Source organism: Ursus americanus, chromosome 8, assembly GCF_024610735.1.
Source record: "Ursus americanus isolate L20-20 chromosome 8, mUrsAme1.1.p, whole genome shotgun sequence".
Taxonomy (NCBI): Eukaryota; Metazoa; Chordata; class Mammalia; order Carnivora; family Ursidae; genus Ursus; species Ursus americanus.
This window is the reverse complement of record NC_142134.1, coordinates 18,946,930-18,965,264: the sequence shown is the minus strand read 5'-3', so window position 1 is coordinate 18,965,264 and position 18,335 is coordinate 18,946,930. Positions and strand designations below refer to the sequence as shown.

At 42.1% G+C, this 18,335-nt stretch overlaps 1 long non-coding RNA gene across 1 annotated transcript in view; it reads right to left on the bottom strand.

Moving 5' to 3' along the window:
* The window catches only part of LOC123787849 (uncharacterized), a 29,875-nt gene extending 12,591 nt beyond the window's left edge, over positions 1-17,284 (bottom strand). The window contains exon 1 of the long non-coding RNA XR_006778349.2: positions 15,543-17,284. This is a non-coding gene — a long non-coding RNA (uncharacterized LOC123787849). The remainder of the gene's footprint in view (positions 1-15,542) is intronic.
* Between the last annotated feature and the right edge of the window lie 1,051 nt (positions 17,285-18,335).

The following is an 18,335-nucleotide window of genomic DNA, read 5'->3' as shown; positions in this document are numbered from 1 at the left end:
ACGTGGCAGGATACAAAATAAATGCTCAGAAATCAGTTGCATTTCTATACACGAATAACGAGACCGAAGAAAGAGAAATTAGGGAATCCATCCCATTTACAATAGCACCAAAAACCATACGTTACCTTGGAATTAACTTAACCAGAGACGTAAAGGACCTATATTCTAGAAACTATAAATCACTCTTGAAAGACATTGAGGAAGACATAAAAAGATGGAAAGATATTCCATGCTCTTGGATCGCAAGAATTAACATAGTTAAAATGTCCATGCTACCCAGAGCAATCTACACTTTCAATGCTATCCCGATCAAAATACCGAGGACATTTTTCAAAGAACTGGAACAAACAGTCCTTAAATTTGTATGGAACCAGAAAAGGCCCCGAATCTCCAAGGAACTGTTGAAAAGGAAAAACAAAGCTGGGGGCATCACAATGCCAGATTTCGAGCTGTACTACAAAGCTGTGATCACAAAGACAGCATGGTACTGGCACAAAAACAGACACATAGACCAATGGAACAGAATAGAGAGCCCAGAAATGGACCCTCGGCTCTTTGGGCAACTAATATTTGATAAAGCAGGAAAAAACATCCGGTGGGAAAAAGACAGTCTCTTCAATAAATGGTGCTGGGAAAATTGGACAGCTACATGCAAAAGAATGAAACTTGACCACTCTCTCACACCATACACAAAAATAAACTCCAAATGGATGAAAGACCTCGATGTGAAACAGGAATCCATCAAAATTCTGGAGGAGAACATAGGCAACAACCTCTACGACATCGGCCAAAGCAACCTTTTTCATGACACATCCCCAAAGGCAAGAGAAACAAAAGATAAAATGAATTTATGGGACTTCATCAAGATTAAAAGTTTCTGCACAGCCAAGGAAACAGTCAGAAAAACTAAGAGGCAGCCCACGGAATGGGAGAATATATTTGCAAATGACACTACAGATAAAGGACTGGTATCCAAGATCTACAAAGAACTTCTCAAACTCAATACACGAGAAACAAATAAACAAATCAAAAAATGGGCAGAAGATATGAACAGACACTTTTCCAATGAAGACATACAAATGGCTAACAGACACATGAAAAAATGTTCAAAATCATTAGCCATCAAGGAAATTCAAATCAAAACCACCTTACGCCAGTTAGAATGGCAAAAATAGAGAAGGCAAGAAACAACAATTGTTGGAGAGGATGTGGAGAAAGGGGATCCCTCCTACATTGTTGGTGGGAATGCAAGTTGGTACAGCCACTCTGGAAAACAGTGTGGAGGTCCCTTAAAAAGTTAAAAATTGAGCTACCCTATGATTCAGCCATTGCACTGCTGGGTATTTACCCCAAAGATACAGACGTAGTGAAGAGAAGGGCCATATGCATCCCAATGTTCATAGCAGCAATGTCCACAATAGCTAAATCGTGGAAGGAGCCGAGATGCCCTTCAACAGATGACTGGATTAAGAAGTTGTGGTCCATATATACGATGGAATATTACTCAGCTATCAGAAAGAACGAGTTCTCAACATTTGCTACAACATGGACAGCACTGGAGGAGATAATGCTAAGTGAAATAAGTCAAGCAGAGAAAGACAACTATCATATGATTTCTCTCATCTATGGAACATAAGAACTAGGATGATCGGTAGGGGAAGAAAGGGATAAAGAAAGGGGGGTAATCAGAAGGGGGAATGAAACATGAGAGACTATGGACTATGAGAAACAAACTGAGGACTTCAGAGGGGAGGGGGGTGGGGGAATGAGATAGGCTGGTGATGGGTAGTAAGGAGGGCACGTATTGCATGGTGCACTGGGTGTTATACACAACTAATGAATCATCGAGCCTTACATCGGAAACCGAGGATGTACTGTATGGTGACTAACATAATATAATAAAAAATCATTAAAATAAAAAAAAATTCTTATTGTTTATCTGAAATTTAAATTTAACTGGATATTCTGTATTTTTATTTGCTAAGTCTGGCAAATCTACACCCAAAAGGTGGGGCAGATAAAAGTACATAGAAGGAAATGGAATTGAGACAATGAATAGAATGAAGGAGTGAGAGAGTTGTATTAAAGTTTCCAGACCCATTACTCTCCTCGTCTTACAAAATCCAAAGCCTATGGCCCACCGTGGTGCACATTTCTCTGAGCTACTCCAAGGAGAAGCATAGGGAAGACATAATCTTTCCACTACATTGCCCAGAGTGGTCTTTAGAGAATGAAAATCTGATTACTTCCTGCTTTAATGACCTTTGATTTTTCAGGGGTCTGCAATCTATGGCCTCCAGGCAAAATCCATCTGCCTTCTTGTTTTTGTAAATTAAGTTTTATCAGAACACAGCCACGTTCATCCTTTTATGTTTGTCTGTGTCTGCTTCTGTGCTACAGTGGCAGGGTCGAGTGGCTGCAACAGAGAAGCCTGCAGAGCCTAAAATATTTACTATCTAGCATTTATTTTTCAAAAGTCCCAATGTCCTTCTTCCTCCTCTTTTTTTTTTTCCCTAGTGAAATCCTGCACTAAATGTGAGATTTCTCTCTATTCATACCCTAGGATCCCTATTTCTCTGTGCCCCCATAATATTTACACCACTTTAACATTAAAAAAAAATCTTTGTAATTACAGGTTTGGTATCTGTCCTCTCTACTAGCAGTGTTTCCTTGGATGCCAGGAGCCATCTCTTGTTTTCCTTTGTAGCTCCCTGAGATCCTAGCACAGGGCAAGTACATAGGAGATATTTGTTGAATGAATGGGAAAGGTAGCTGCAATGGAAAGAGTCTGGGTGTTAGATCCAAAAGCACCTATTTTGAGGTCCAATCACTTCCTCTTACTGTCTGCTTATTTAACTGTGATTGAACACGTTACTTAACTGAGCCTCAGTTTTCTCAACTATAAAATGGGAAGAGTAATACTTAGTGAGGCTTCAATGAGACAATTCATATTAAGTGCATGGTATATTATTTCCTCTCTTTCTTCCCCCTTTGAATGAAGGAAGGGAGTAGAGAGAAGAAAGGGGAGCAGTGGTTTCCAAGGAAGGGGTAGGTAGAGGAAGTAATAAGGAGACCAAATGGACTATCTCCCTATCTGTGGCTAGTTCTCTCTGAACTTGGGGACAAGTTTAGGTACAGATACATCTGTGCTATGCAAGGGACAGTCATTGCACTACAAACCAAAGCTCTGTCTGGACAGAACCACAAATAGACACAAAGCCTCCCATGGAGATAAGCATCATGGTTTCCATAGCTGGTTCTGATGACACTTCTTCAAACTGGGCATTTCACAGCCTGCATCTTCTGAGTCTATACTGTGCAAGAGAAGAGCTCTGACATGTTTGCACCTGGTCTTCTAATCATTTGGATAGAAATGTCCCCCCAACCCCAAATTGGGAAGTTAGCTCTTGAACCAATGGGTCAAAGAATAAATCACAAGGGAAATTGGAAAATATTTTGAGAGAAATGAAAATAAAACACAACATACTGAAAACTTGTGGGATGCAGCAAAACATAAGAGATAAGTTTTACAGTGAAAAATGCCTATATTTAAAAAAAAAAAAAAGAAAGACCTCAAATCAACAACCTAATTTTACACTTCAAGGAACTAGAAAAAGAACAAACTAAACCAAAGTTACCAAAAGGAGGGAATAATCAAGATTAGAGCAGAGATAAACAAAATAGAGAATAGAAAAACAATAGAAAAAATCAGCAAAACTAAGAGTTTTTTAAAGATCAATAAAATTGACAAACCCTTAACTAGACTAAGAAGAAAAAGAAATAGGACTCAAATAACAAAAATCAGAACGAAAGAGGAGACATTACAACTGATAACCACAGAAATACAAAGGATCGTAAGAGACTAAGACTACCATCAACAGTTATATGCTAACAAATTTGATAACCTAAAAGAAATGGATGAATGTCTACCAATATACAACCTAACAAGACTGAGTCATGAAGAGTTAAAAAATATGAAAAGACCTATTATTAGTAAGGGGATAGAATCAGCAATCAAAAACCTTCCAACTGGGGCGCCTGGGTGGCTCAGTCATTAAGTGTCTGCCTTCGGCTCAGGTCACAATCCCAGCATCCTGGGAACGAGCCCTGCATCTGGCTCCCTGCTCCGCGAGGAGCCTGCTTCTCCCTCTCCAGCTCCCCCTGCTTGTTTTCCCTCTCTCACTATCTCTTGCTGTCAAATAAATAAATAATAAAAATCTTAACAAAAACAAAAAACCTTCCAACAAAGAAAAACTCAGGACTAAATGGCTTCATTGGAGAATTCTACCAAATATTTAAAGAATTAACACCAGCCTTTTTCAAAATCTTCCCAAAAATTAAAGTAAAGGGAACTTGTCCAAATTCATTTTATGACTCCAACATTACTCTGAGATTAAAATCAGACAACAATACTAAAGGAAAACTGCAGACCAATATCCTTGATGAATATTGCTGTAAAAATCTTCAACCAAATACTAGCAAACTGAATTCAATAACACATTAAAAAGATTAAACATGATAACTAAGTGGGATTTATCTCTGAAATGCAAGGATGGTTTAACCTACAAAAATTAGTCAAGGTAATATACCGTATTAGCAGAACGAAGGAAAAAACCCACATGTCTGCCTCAGCTGATGTAGAAAAATATTTGACAAAATTCAATACTCTTTCATTTACTCAACAAATTAAGGTTAGAAGGAAATTACCTGACCATAATAAAGGCTATATGTGAAAAGCCCACAGCTAACATCATAGTCAATGGTGAAAAACTGAAAGTTTTCTTTTTAAGATCAGGAACAAGGGAAGGATGCCCATTCTCACCACTTCTATTCAACATAGTACTAGATTCAGAGTAATTAGGCAAGAAAAAGAAATAAAAGGCATTCAAATCAGAAAAGAAGAAGTAAAATTATCACCATTTAAGATGACATGATCTTATGTGTAGAAAACTGTAAAGACACCACCAAAAACTGTTAGATCTGAGAAACCAATTCAGCAAAGTTGCAGGATACAAAGTTAACATGCAGAAATCAGTTGCATTTCTATACACTAACAATGAATAACCTGAAAAGGACATTAAGAAAATGATATCATTTACAATAGCATCAAAAGTAATAAAATACTTAGAAATAAACTTAACCAAGGAGTCAAAGGACTTGTACATTGAAAACTACAAAACATTGTTGAAAGAAATTTAAAAAGACACAAATAAAATGGAAAGAAATTCACATTCATGGATCAGAAAACTTAATATTGTTAAAATGTTAATACTACCCAAACCAATCCACAGATTCAATGTAATCCCTATAAAAATACCAATGGCACTTTTTCTTTGTTTGCAGAAATAGGAAAACCTATCCTAAAATTCATATGGAATCTCAAAGCACCCTGAATAGCTAAGACAATCTTGAAAAAGAAAAACAAAGCTGTAGGCCTTACACTTTCTCATTTCAAAACATATTACAAACCTACAGTAATCAAAACAGTATGGAACTGTCATAAACACAGATATATAGACCAGCAGAACAGAATAGAAACCTCAGAAATAAACCCTTACAAATGTGGTTTAACTTATCTTCAACATGAGTGTCAAGACATCGCAATGGGGAAAGCATAGTCTTTTCAATAATTGGTGCTGGGAAACCTGGATATTCACTTGCAAAAAAAAAAAAAAAGAACTTGGACCCTTACCTTACACTATATATAAAAATTAACTCAAAATGGATTAAAAACCTAAATGTGAGACCTGAACCATAAAAAATTCCTAGAAGAAAACATGCCATACATTACAATACTGTATTTGGAATGATTTCTTGATAAGATGCCAAAAGCACAGGCAACAAAAATAAAAATAGACAAATATGAACACATCAAACTTTGAAACTTCTGTGCAGCAAAGGAAACAATCAATAGAGTAAAAAGGCAACATAGAATTGGGAGAAAATATTTACAAATCACATATCTGATGAGGGTGTCATATCCAGGGTATGTAAAGAACTCCTACAACTCAACAACAAAAGCCAAACAACCTAATTCAAAAATGGACAAAGGACCCGAATAGACATTTCTCCAAAGAAGACATACAAATGGCCAACAGACACATGAAAAGATGCTCAGCGTCACTAACATCAGGGAAACGCAAACATAAACCACAATGAGATGTCACTTCACATCTAACAGGATGTCAAAACAATAGAAAATAGCAAGGATGTGGAGAAACCGGAACCCTTGCACACTGTTGGTGGGAATGTAAATTGGTGCAGCCACTCTGGAAAACAGCATGGAGTCGCCTTAAAAAATAAAAAATAGAATTACCATATGATCCAACTGTTCCACTCCTGGATATGTATATGTATAAAAAAAATCCTGAAAACAGGATCTCAAAGAGATATTTGCACATCCATGTTCACTGTAGATTATTCACAATAGTCAAGAAGTGGAAGCAACCTAGATGTCCTTTGATGGATGAATGCATACAAAAATGAGGCATATACATAAACTGAAATATTTTTCAGTCTTAAAAAATAAGGAAATCCTGGGGCACCTGGGTGGCACAGTCCGTTAAGTGTCTGACTCTCAATTTCAGTTCAGGTCACAATCTCAGGGTCCTCGGATTGAGCCTCAAGTTGGGCTGCTCACTCAGTGGGGAATCTGCTTGAGATTCTCTCTCTCTCTCTCCCCCTGCCCCTCCCCCTGCTCATGCTCTCTCTCTCTCTCAAATAAATAAATAAATCTTAAAAAAAAAAGGGAACTCTTGTCCTATGATACAAAGGATGAACCTTGAAGACATTAAGATAAGTGAAATAAACCAGTCACAAAAAGAAATACGGGGTGATGTCACTTACATGAGGTATCAAATATGGTCAAATCCACAGAGACAGAAAGAATGGTGGTTGTCAGGGGCTGGGGGAGAAAGGACTGGGGAGTTCTTGTTTAATGGGTACAGAGTTCAGTTTGGGAAGATGAAAAAGTCCAGGAGATGGAGAGTGATGCCAGTGACACAGTGATGTGAGCTTAATGGCACTGCGCTGTAGAGCTGAAAATGGTTAAGATGGTGAATTTCATGTTATGTATATTTTACCACACACACGCACGCACACACACAGTTATTCCCGACTATCATCTCCAGAGATCCTGCTTCTGTAATCCGGGGCCCTGGAATCTGCATTTGGAACAAGCAGCGGAGGGGATTTGTCTAGGGGTAAACAAGCGGTTAGGCGTACAGGGAGGTGAACCTTTGCTCACCATCTGGGAGCCCTGCGTGGGGGGCGAGCCGCGGGGTGGAGCTCTGGGTGACTGAGACGCTTCCCGCTGTGCTGATCACTTGCTGTCAAACACCATCTATGCATGAGGTGCTGTGCTAGAATATGGGTGGGGAGCAGAGAATCTAGTTTTAATCTCAGGGGAGCTGGTCAAAGTATGAAGCTCCAAAGCCCAAAGGGACCCTTTGTGACTTATGGCGTTTCAACACTCCCTTTCCTCTTCTGGGCAGTGAGGCCATGATGCGGAGTTCACAGGGCGGTTTTGCAGACAAAATGAGATCAAAGATGTGAAAGTGGTTTTTTATTTATTTATTTTTATTTCTGTAGTCGCTTATTCAGTGTTTACTTACAGGGTGGTGCTGGGATCTGGACACCGTAAAATGCCAGGGCAGAAGTTCTTAATCCTGAGTCCATATTTAACGCTACTGGGGAATTTTTTTTTTTTTTTAAACGTCCCTGTTGATCTCCTCCCCTCTGAGATACTCATTTCGCCGGTCTGGGGAAGGGCCTGAGCAGGGGTATTTTTTTTAAAAAAGCTCTCTGTTGGGACGCCTGGGGTGGCTCAGCTGTTAAGTGTCTGCCTTTGGCTCAGGTCTTGATCCCTGGGTCTTGGAATCGAGCCCTGCATCGGGCTCCCTGCTCCGCTGGGAGCCTGCTTCTTCCTCTCCCACTCCCCCTGCTTGTGTTCCCTCTCTCGCTGGCTGTCTCTATCTCTGTCAAATAAATAAATAAAATCTTTAAAAAAAATAAAAAGCTCTCCGTTTTTTCAACAGGCAGTCAGGGTTGAGAACCATCGCACTACAGAACACACAGGAAAGAAGGGTGCACTCAAACTGCAGGACGAGACGCACTCACAGAGAAGGCTGTGTTTGTGCTAGACAGTCAAAGGACATGTAAAATTTGGGGAATCATGTTTTGGACCAGGCAACATGGACACATAATATAAAATTCCGAAGTTCTAAAGTATCTATCATGAAAGGCGTATCTTCCTCTCTCTCTCCGCCTCCTCCTCTGTTCTCTCTGGAGCAAACATGACTTATCAGTTCTTGTTTATACTACCAGAATATTCTTTCAGTTGCTATTAAGAAACTTGTTAGTTTGGTAAGGGGAAAGGAGAAAAAAGGAACGGGTGTCATTTTCTCTTGCACCACCTTCCACTAGGCACAGAACGGCAATTATGTGGGAATAGTGTGATTGAGGAAGTTCATCTAATAAAAAACCAAAAAGTTGATTTTCAGAATGGGGCTTTTGGAGAGGGGGGAAAGATGGCTGAGGAGTAGGGGACCCTATTTCAACCAGTCCCCTGAGTCGAGCTGGATATCTACCAGACCATCCGGAACACCCACAAAATCTGCCTGAGACGTAAGAAGATCTGTCTGGATCTCTACAAACAGAACATCTCGGTGCTGGGTCCCGAGGTACGAACCGGGGAGCCGTGAATCCGCGCACAGATATCGGAAGATAAACGGAAGGGGGAGGGAGCCGCCGGCTCGCGCGCGGGGAAGCAGTAGCCACCTGCACTGGGGAGCGGGCTGGACTCGTGGACTGGTAGCCATGGGGAAAGGTCTTTAGGACGCTGCACCGGACTGAAACCTTGAACTCGAGCGCATGCGCGGGAACCGGAGGCGGCTGGCGGTGTTAGAAGCACAAAGGACAGAGACGGGCCAGCCCTGGAAGCGAGGGCTGGGGGGCGCACAACCTGGGACGCTGAGGGGTTTTAGCAGCACCGACAGAAACAGAGTCCGTGTGGCCAGGAGAGCTCAGTGGAGAGCGGACTGCGATCTCTCTGTTCTGAGACAGAGGCTAGGATATGGCCATTGCTGCTCTGACTCTCAGAAAAGTCACAGAAAACTGTCAGGGAAAGCCACCAGAGAACAAAAGCCCCCCAAAACCGGTTCTCACTGTGTGCATCCCCCCCCCCACAGGGGGCAGGGCAACCCTGTGGGCAGCAGACCCCTCCCCCAGAAGGCAGGCTGAAACAACAAGAAGCCCACATCCCTAAGGTCCCTATAAAACAGGTACATCTTGCTTGGGTCCTGGTCAATAATTTGGGCTCTCTGCATCCCCGCAACCTCTCCTCATCAGAATGACACAGAGGAGGAACCCCCAACAAAGGAAAGAAACAGAGGCTGCGCCCTCTGCCTCAGAACTAATGGATATGGATATAACCAAGATGTCAGAAATGGACTTCAGAGTAACAAGTATGAAGTCGATATCTAGGCTTGAGAAAAATATTATTGACAATATAGAACCTCTAAGGGCAGAAACAAGATCTAATCCGGCGGAACTTAAAAATGCTATGAATGAGATGCGGTCTAAACTGGATGCTCTGACGGCCAGGGTAAACGAGGCAGAAGGACGAACTAGTGAGTTAGAGGATGAGATGATAGAAAAGAAGGAAAGAGAGATAACGTGGGGGAAAAAACTCCATCTTCATGAAAAAAGCTATGGGAGATTACTGACTCAATGAAATGTTCCAAATGTCAGAATCATCAGCATCCCCGAGGGGGTGGAGAAAGAGAGAGATCTAGAAGAGATATTTGAGCAAATTGTAGCTGAGAACTTCCCTACTCTGGGGAAGGAAACAAGCATTCATGTCTCAGAGGCAGAGAGGACCCTTCCCAAAATCAATGAGAACAGACCGACACCACGTCATATAATAGTACAATTTGCAAATCTTAGATCCAAGGAAACAATCTTGAAAGCAGCCAGGGTGAAGAGATTTCTTATGTACAGAGAGAGGAACATCAGAATAACGTCAGACCTGTCCACAGAGACCTGGCAAGCCAGAAAGGGCTGGCAAGACATATTCAGAGCACTAAGTGAGAAGAGCACGCAGCCAAGGATACTGTGTCCAGCAAGGCTGTCATTCAGAATGGATGGAGAGACAAGGAGCTTCCAAGACCGGCAGAAACTAAAGGAATTTGTGACCACCAAGACAGCCCTACATGAGCTATTAAGGGGGGGGGGGTTCTATAAAAGTAAAAAGGCCCCAAGAGTGATACAGAACAGAAATTTACAATCTATAGAAACAGACTTCACAGGCAACATAACATCATTAAAATCATGTCTCTCAATAATCACTCTCAATGTGAATCGCCTAAATGCTCCCATAAAATACCACAGGGTTGCAGATTAGATAAAAAGACATGACCCATCCATATACTGTCTGCAAGAGACTCACTTTGAACCTAAAGATACATCCAGACTGAAAGTAAGGGGTGGAGAACCATTTTTCCTGCCAACGGACTTCAAAAGAAAGCTGGGGTAGCAATTCTCATATCAGACAGATTAGATTTTAAGTTAAGGACTGTAGTTAGAGATACAGAAGGACACTATATTATTTTTAAAGGGTGTATCCAACAAGAGGCTGTAACAATTATAAATATCTATGCCCCCAACACCGGAGCAGCCAACTACATAAGCCAACTATTAACCAAAATAAAAAGGCATGTAGCTAATAATATGTTAATAGTAGGCAACCTCAACACTCCACTCTCAGCAATAGACAGATCATCTAAGCAGAAAATCAACAAAGAAACAAGAGTTTTGAATGACACACTGGACCAGATGGACCTCATAGATACATACAGAACATTCCACCCTAAAACAACAGAATACTCATTCTTTTCAAACGCACGTGGAACTTTCTCCAGAATATACCATATACTGGGTCACAAAACAGGTCTCAACCAATACCAAAAGACTGAGATTATTCCCTGCATATTCTCAGACCACAATGCTCTGAGACGGAAACTCAATCACAAGAAAAAACTTGGCAGAATGGGGCTTTTTTTTTTTTTTTTGGAGGAGTGAGTGGGGTTGCTATTTCTTTCTTCCTGTTGTAGGTCATTCTGAGAAGCCTGATGTTTAAAATTGCACTTTTTATTTTGAGAAAACTGTAGATTCACATGCAGTGGTAACAAACAACACCGAGAGAGCCCATGTACCCTTTGCCTGTGGGACTTAATTCTAATTCTGGTACTAATAAAGGTATTTCAAATCCAATTCTCTGGTACACCAGGTTTTGAAAAACTGTGGCTGGGAACTGGGAGCGAACTTGCAGGGAAAGGGTGGGGAGTGGAGGGGAACAAAGTGTTTCGGTTTCCCTGCGTGGTTGCTGGGAAATCAAAACTAACATGTGAACTTGCTTACTTCTTCACAGTGACAGGTGCTGCCCCTCTTTGATACCATTTCCCTGTGTGTGCTGTGAGTCATGGCCACACCGGGCGACAGACGCCAGCTGGAACAGAGGCTTTCTCTAGTGGAGCCGAACCAGCAATTTCTACCTGTGTCCAGGCTCGAGGTCAGGAAGCGAGCCCTGCTCTTGTGAATCCCATCTTTCTGATTTCCAGACACGCGGGAACAAACAGGTGTAGGCAGCAAGCCATTCCCGACTCTCAGTTTTCCACTTTCTTTCTGAACTGTTAATGGATTCCTAAATAATGCAGCCCCTCTGTTAGAAGAATCATAAAGGAATCACAAAATGATAACAGGGTAGCCCTGGTCCCTTCGCTGCCTCCTCCTTTTTGAACTGATTTGGCAGGAAGGGACACTACTTGGAAAGCTTAAAAGGGGGTCGATCTTCCCTATTTACCTGTGTCCTGCATGGCTGGTGTCTTACTGATTGAAAATGCAAATTTCCAGGGTTGAGATTCTGTCAGTTGTATGAGATTTCTTGAGTTATATGTCCCCTCGCTGTGGCTGATCTCGGCCCAGCGTCTGGTTCTTACGCTGACCTCGTTTGCGTTAATTCTTCCGGCTGCAATAATATTTAGTATTTTTGTGGTGCATTTTGGTGAGGAGACAGGCACAGACACATTGGGTTTCATCATCTCTATTCCTCAAGATATTTAAGGTATACAACAGGGGGAAAGAGTGGACCCCAACCATTAATAAACGTGATCCCTGGGCTTTGTAACCATGTGAAATAAAAAGTGTGCGTATGTGTGAAATTCGGGCACATTCTTTTCTCTATGGATAAAAGCTACCATTTACTGGGTGCTTAATACAATCCAGCAGAATGTTAATGTTTTATACGCACGAGCTCATTTAATCCCTACAGCAGGTCCTGGAGACGGGCTGTTATCATCTCCATTTCACCGTTGGAGCCGCCAGTGCTGGCAAAGGTGAAGGGATTGCTCAGGGACCACAGGGCTGGGAGGCGAGGCAGGGTTTCAAGCCAGATCTGTCTAGCATAGAGCCGGGACTCTTAACCTCTTCGTGCTACGTGTAGCTAGAGAAGCCCTTGGACCTCTTCGTAGACTCATGTGTTTAAATTCAAAAAATAAAATACAAAGAATCGCAAAGAAAAGCAATTATATTGAAACATAGTTGTCAATTGTGATATGCGGCCTTGGAGGTGACCCTCAGTGGTCCTGCTTTTGGTATTTGTACCCTCGATGAATTCCCTCCTTTTGGGGATGAGCTGGACCCAGTATAGTGACTCATTTCTAATGACAAAACATGATGGAAATGATGGGATGTCACCTCTGAGATTAGGTTATAAAAGGGCTGGCTTCTCAGGTGTGTTCGCTTGCTCTCCCTCGGGTCACTCTGCACAGCGGGGAGCCAACCGCTCTGTCCTGGGGCAGCTCCGTGCACAGGCCTGTGTGGCAAGGGACTCAGACTTGCCCACGGCCACATGCGTGCGCTTGGAAGCAGATTCTGCCCCGTTCAGCCTCAAGAAGTCTGAGACCCTGGCTGATACCTCGAATCTGTCACCGTGAGAGAACCTGATCCAGAACCGCCTGGCTAAGCTGCACCCGAATTCCTGACCACGCACACCGTGAAACAGTAAGTGTTTGTGGTTTTCGATCACTAGTTTTGGAGTAACTTGTTACGCAGCAGTGAGTAGCTAAGAGGTCAACACATTAAAATAAAGCAAATTTGGGATACATGTGTGGTATTTAGTGATGAGAAAGTATGTTTCCGATATAGGCAAATTAAAGGTAAGATTGTATATTTTATAGGACACATCAGTATGAAGGCTGTTGCTCTTCAGCTTGAATAAGAACAGTAAAAACTGGGACAAACGTTGACATGTGTAATAACCACATTTTCTAGTTTCTGTATTTGATGCTATGCTATCTGGGCCTTGCTGACCACGGAGAGGCTGCCCCTCCCGGGGTTAGCCACTTCCTAGAGATGGTAAATGACAGGCTTTTCATGTGCAAACCAATCACTCCAGATCCCGTACACACCCTCTCCCACTCCACTATCCTCTATCCACTGGCCCTAATCACCCCGGGCCAGGCACCAGACAGCTAGGGACGGCTGCTATGCCCCAGGGACCACTGAATGGACTCAAACTAACCAATCCTTTTTTTTTTTTTAATATTTTATTTATTTATTCGTCAGAGATAGAGACAGCCAGTGAGAGAGGGAACACAAGCAGGGGGAGTGGGAGAGGAAGAAGCAGGCTCATAGCGGAGGAGCCTGATGTGGGGCTCGATCCCAGAACGCCGGGATCACGCCCTGAGCCGAAGGCAGACGCTTAACCGCTGTGCCACCCAGGCGCCCCCCTCTCTTTTTGCTTCTTGTTCACATGCACCGAGGAAAGGCCCTGGGAGCCTACAGGGAGAAGGGGACTGACTGTCTCCATCCCAAGGGGAGAGCTTGCACCAGTGCTAACTCTGCTGAAAACTTGACTGGGGACTTCTACCTTCTCGAACTGAGAGAAATAAATTTTCTGTTGCTTAAGCCACCCAGACTGTGGTGTTTTGTTACAGTAGCCTGAGCAGATAAATATAATAAACAGCTATCTTGTCAAGGGCAATGGTCTCTGATGTACTGGCCAGCCATACCTGAATAATAATAAAACCTATGTTTTAAAGCAACAAGGCAATATGCATGTCATACTAGACTTTCAGTGCATTTTAATTTTATGATTTGATATTCAAGGGCTAAGAACACTGTTTCACAAACATATTATTTCAAAGGAAATGAAACCTCCCCTATCTCATTTTACAAAGCAAACACAGGAGGCTTCTTGCAAGGAACAACAGAATCATCCAAGACTTAAGTACAACTCTACTTGAAATAAGCATTTTGTCAAAGATCAATAGATGAATGTCAATAGATTATCAATAGATCAATAGAGCGACTTATATTAAAAAGAAAATGATTGTAAATTCATGGTCACCTTTGATGCCATTATGACAGAAATACGTTTTGAAAGAGTTCTAAGTGTTTGTAGATGTTCTCAGCTCAGTTCAGATATCCTTTCTTTTTAAAGAAATCGAGAATTTTGTAGATGTGAAGAGCCAAGAAGCACTGTATATCTCTGACAACCAATGTAGAATGCGGGACATCTGGGCTCATATGGCTCAATGGCAATGACACACGAGAATACTGCACCACACAGGATCTGTTAGGGATCTGAACACCTCCGCACATTGAAGCAGTGATGAGTGGAGTGATATTTCAAGATATTTCTCTTTTTTAAGATTTTATTTATTTATTCGACAGAGACAGAGACAGCCAGCGAGAGAGGGAACACAAGCAGGGGGAGTGGGAGAGGAAGAAGCAGGCTCATAGCAGAGGAGCCCGATGTGGGGCTCGATCCCATAACGCCGGGATCACGCCCTGAGCCGAAGGCAGACGCTTAACAGCTGTGCCACCCAGGCGCCCCTCAAGATATTTCTAACAACTGAATTGGATATGAGAATATCTTGATTTCTAACTGGTGAAAATGTCCTGGGTTCTGTTAAAATGGCTGGAGTGTGTTGCCTACATTCATAATTGAAATACATGCTAAATTTCATTTTAAGGCTAGTGAGAAAAAAGATGTATTTGTCCCTCATCCATGTTCCAGGACCCCAGTTGAGAACCTTGCCTTCGAGCCGTGGTGTTCATACTTCCTTTTCCAGGGTTAGGGACTAGGGTGGCAGTGAACTTACCCATAAGCTTGGTTCTCATGGTCAGAAGTACCCAACCATGGTAGCTTCAAGGGTAATGGACCACAAGTGTATTTTCAACAGGGTTACAGAGAAGGGAACTGTAGCTATGCTCCGAACCTGTGGCTTTTCTAATAGTATGCAGAAGAGTGATCACACAGGATTAACCTGAGCTGGGCCAGTGAGGGAAGGGTGGTTGGTGTGTTCTAGAGGCCTTCACAGCCGGAGCCCTATTAAGACCAGCAGAGACCTTGAGACAGAAGAGATGATTTCTCCCTTCTTCCCCTTCTATGTAATTAAAATTTAAAACCATGCCAAGTCATAAAATAATTATTAGGCAGTCAAAATTTTATTTTGGAAGGAAATATCTCATTATCTTACCCAAAGCATTGTTTGGAGGCCTCTGCTTTAGTCGTCTGTTGGGTAATTCAGCTCTGGTTAGGGTATGGCAAAGCAGGGAGATCCATTTTCATCTTGGATCCAATCAAGCTCCCTGCCCAAAGGAGCAGAGGGCGCCAGTGACGGCGCCTGGCTGTAACGTGTCCCCTCCCTGGATCGGTGATCTGCTGGGCTGCCTGGACAGGGAGGGCTGATCCAGGAAGAGCACGCATTAGCGTGAGGTGCCATTCCTGACATAAGAAAGACACCAGGAGAGGTTAGAATTGGAATAACTCACATAGGAACAAGGGTGATTCTTTCAGATGCCCTAGAAGACTAGAAGAAAGGTTCCCACCAGTTCCTCATGGGCAAAATACAAATATAGACTCTAAAGCCAACCCTTCTCAGACTTCTGCACTGACATACCATTACGGATAGAGAATTGGAAAAGCACCTCTGGGAGTTTGGAAGAAATAGGCCAAAGCAGCCTATTTTGAACTCCCTAAGTTCAAAATTTCTTTGAAGTTTCACGCTTGATTTAAAAAATATGTGTAGACACTGCATTTTACCCACGGATACAGATCTACAGTTGTTTCAGGATAAAAATGCTTTCACATTGCATACCACCACATAAAGTCGCTCCTGTAAGATCCGACCCTGCCTGTGCCCTTGCCCCCCTGAGCCTTCCACCGCATCTCCCTGCGAATACGGGTCCCCTAATTTGAGAAGTAGGACCTTGAGTTATGTATAATAAAATGGAGATGTCTACATGTAAAAATTCTCAATAAAGCCTTTGTTATTTTCATAAAGAAAATAAAGAGCTCCTCCAGGGATCAATCTATCTATAAACATACTCATTATGTATGTATATGTCTATATATGCCCATATATAATACAATATACATAATAACATACCATATTATTACATTGTTTCCAGAGCTAAGTGAACACTACTCGACCATCGTAATGAAAATATTACATTACTTTACACACAAGGTAAATAGTGTTCTGTACAGAATGTTCCCTTAATGAGGTTCATGGAGGTTTTAACATATGGCCACAAATTCTTTGATACATTTCCCTTCAAAAGGTGGAGCCCAATTCACCTTCCTTTGAATGTGGGCCAGACTTAGTGACTTGCTTTTAACAAATGGAATGTTCTGGAAGGGATAGTATGTGACCAAGCTAAATTGTAAGAGCCATTGATGTTTCTATCCAGCTATCTGGATTAGGTGCTGGAGGCGGGGGAGGTGGCATTGATTTGCCATGTAGCAGGGAAGCTCTAGCAGCCTGGGGATGAGGCCTGTGGAGACGATCTTGTCAACAATCAGCACCAATGGGGGAGGTCCGGGAGTGAGTCATCTTTAAGTGGCTCAGCAGGCCCCAGTCAAATCTGCAGATGACTGCAGCCTCAGCCAACATACTGATTGCAGGAGACTTTGTAGCTGTTTGAAGAGAATGAGAAAGAGCTCTATGAAATCATATAGAATAATTTCCAGGTTATATTGTTACATGAAAAAAGCAAGTTCAGGTGGGTGCATCTCCTACGCTACATCTTGTGAAGGAAAAAGTGGAGATTACGTAAAGCACTCATACATACGTAACACACTGTTGGGCTAGTCTAAGCCTATCCACAGCGGTGCTCTCAGCGAGGAGTGCCCCGGGCCCTTTTACCTGTAGTGAGCCTTTGTAGACTTTCCCTGACTACAGCCAACGTTGGCATTGACCAGTCTTTGTGGGTCTTTGACTGCAAGATGCACCCCTCAGCAACGACCAGCAGAGGATTCTGAATAACAAGATTTATTCTCACAGGTTGTGAGGGGTACACGGCTCAGCTCGCCTGGGGCCGCACAAGTTTGCAGGTGAAGGGAAGGGGAGGGATCTGGGGCTCTGCTCCAGGGGTGTGTGCCCAGGGTCTCATGGGTTCACTCTTTACTGCCGAATGTATAACATAAAGAGCGGGAATTAGGGAGTGGGAAGGGAAAAGCAGGTCACTCAAGTGTCAGCTCTCTAGGTTACCAGGGGCTTTCTCAAAGGGCAACTTCATGGGTGGGAGCAGCCTGGTCGGTTTGCTAGTAGCTGCCATACAGTTAGCAATGTGCTTATTCAAGGTGGGTATCATTGAAATGGATGCCTGGACAATCAAGAGCTTAATGTCAGGCTCTTACCCTACAAACACTTATTTATGAAAAGAAAAAAAAATTAGAGAGACCAGAAACTAATGAAAATGGCTACCCACAGGGGATGGAGGGGGGAGTGGGGAGCGGGAAAGAGGAAGGGGGTGCAGATGTTTCTACACAGACTTTATATAGTTGTGACTTTTGAACCATGTAAATGTTTTATATATTCAAAAACACAATTGAATGAAAGTAACAAAAAAATAAACTCTAAAATTGAGCACACACAGGAGCATATAAACTCTAACTCTGTATCCAATGGATAGCATAATCACACAAAGAAAAGTATTATTTCAAGCAAATTTTAATAGAGTATTCTGATTGTATATATTTAGTGGGATATATTCGAAGGGTATAAAGAACTGCAAGGAAATTTTAGACTTCTCCCACTGGAGACTTGTTAGTAGTGATATTGGTATCATAATTTTCAAATAATTTTATGTATAATATAAAATTAAAAAATAAGTAAACACATTAACATCTTTAGGATCGTGATTTTCAGTGCAAGAGGAAATAAATATAAATATGAAATAAGCTCAGTTAAGAAAAAATTCTTTAAATATAAATTTGAATTGAAAATATCCATATGAGCTTATTAATTAAAAGAAATAGTCCATAG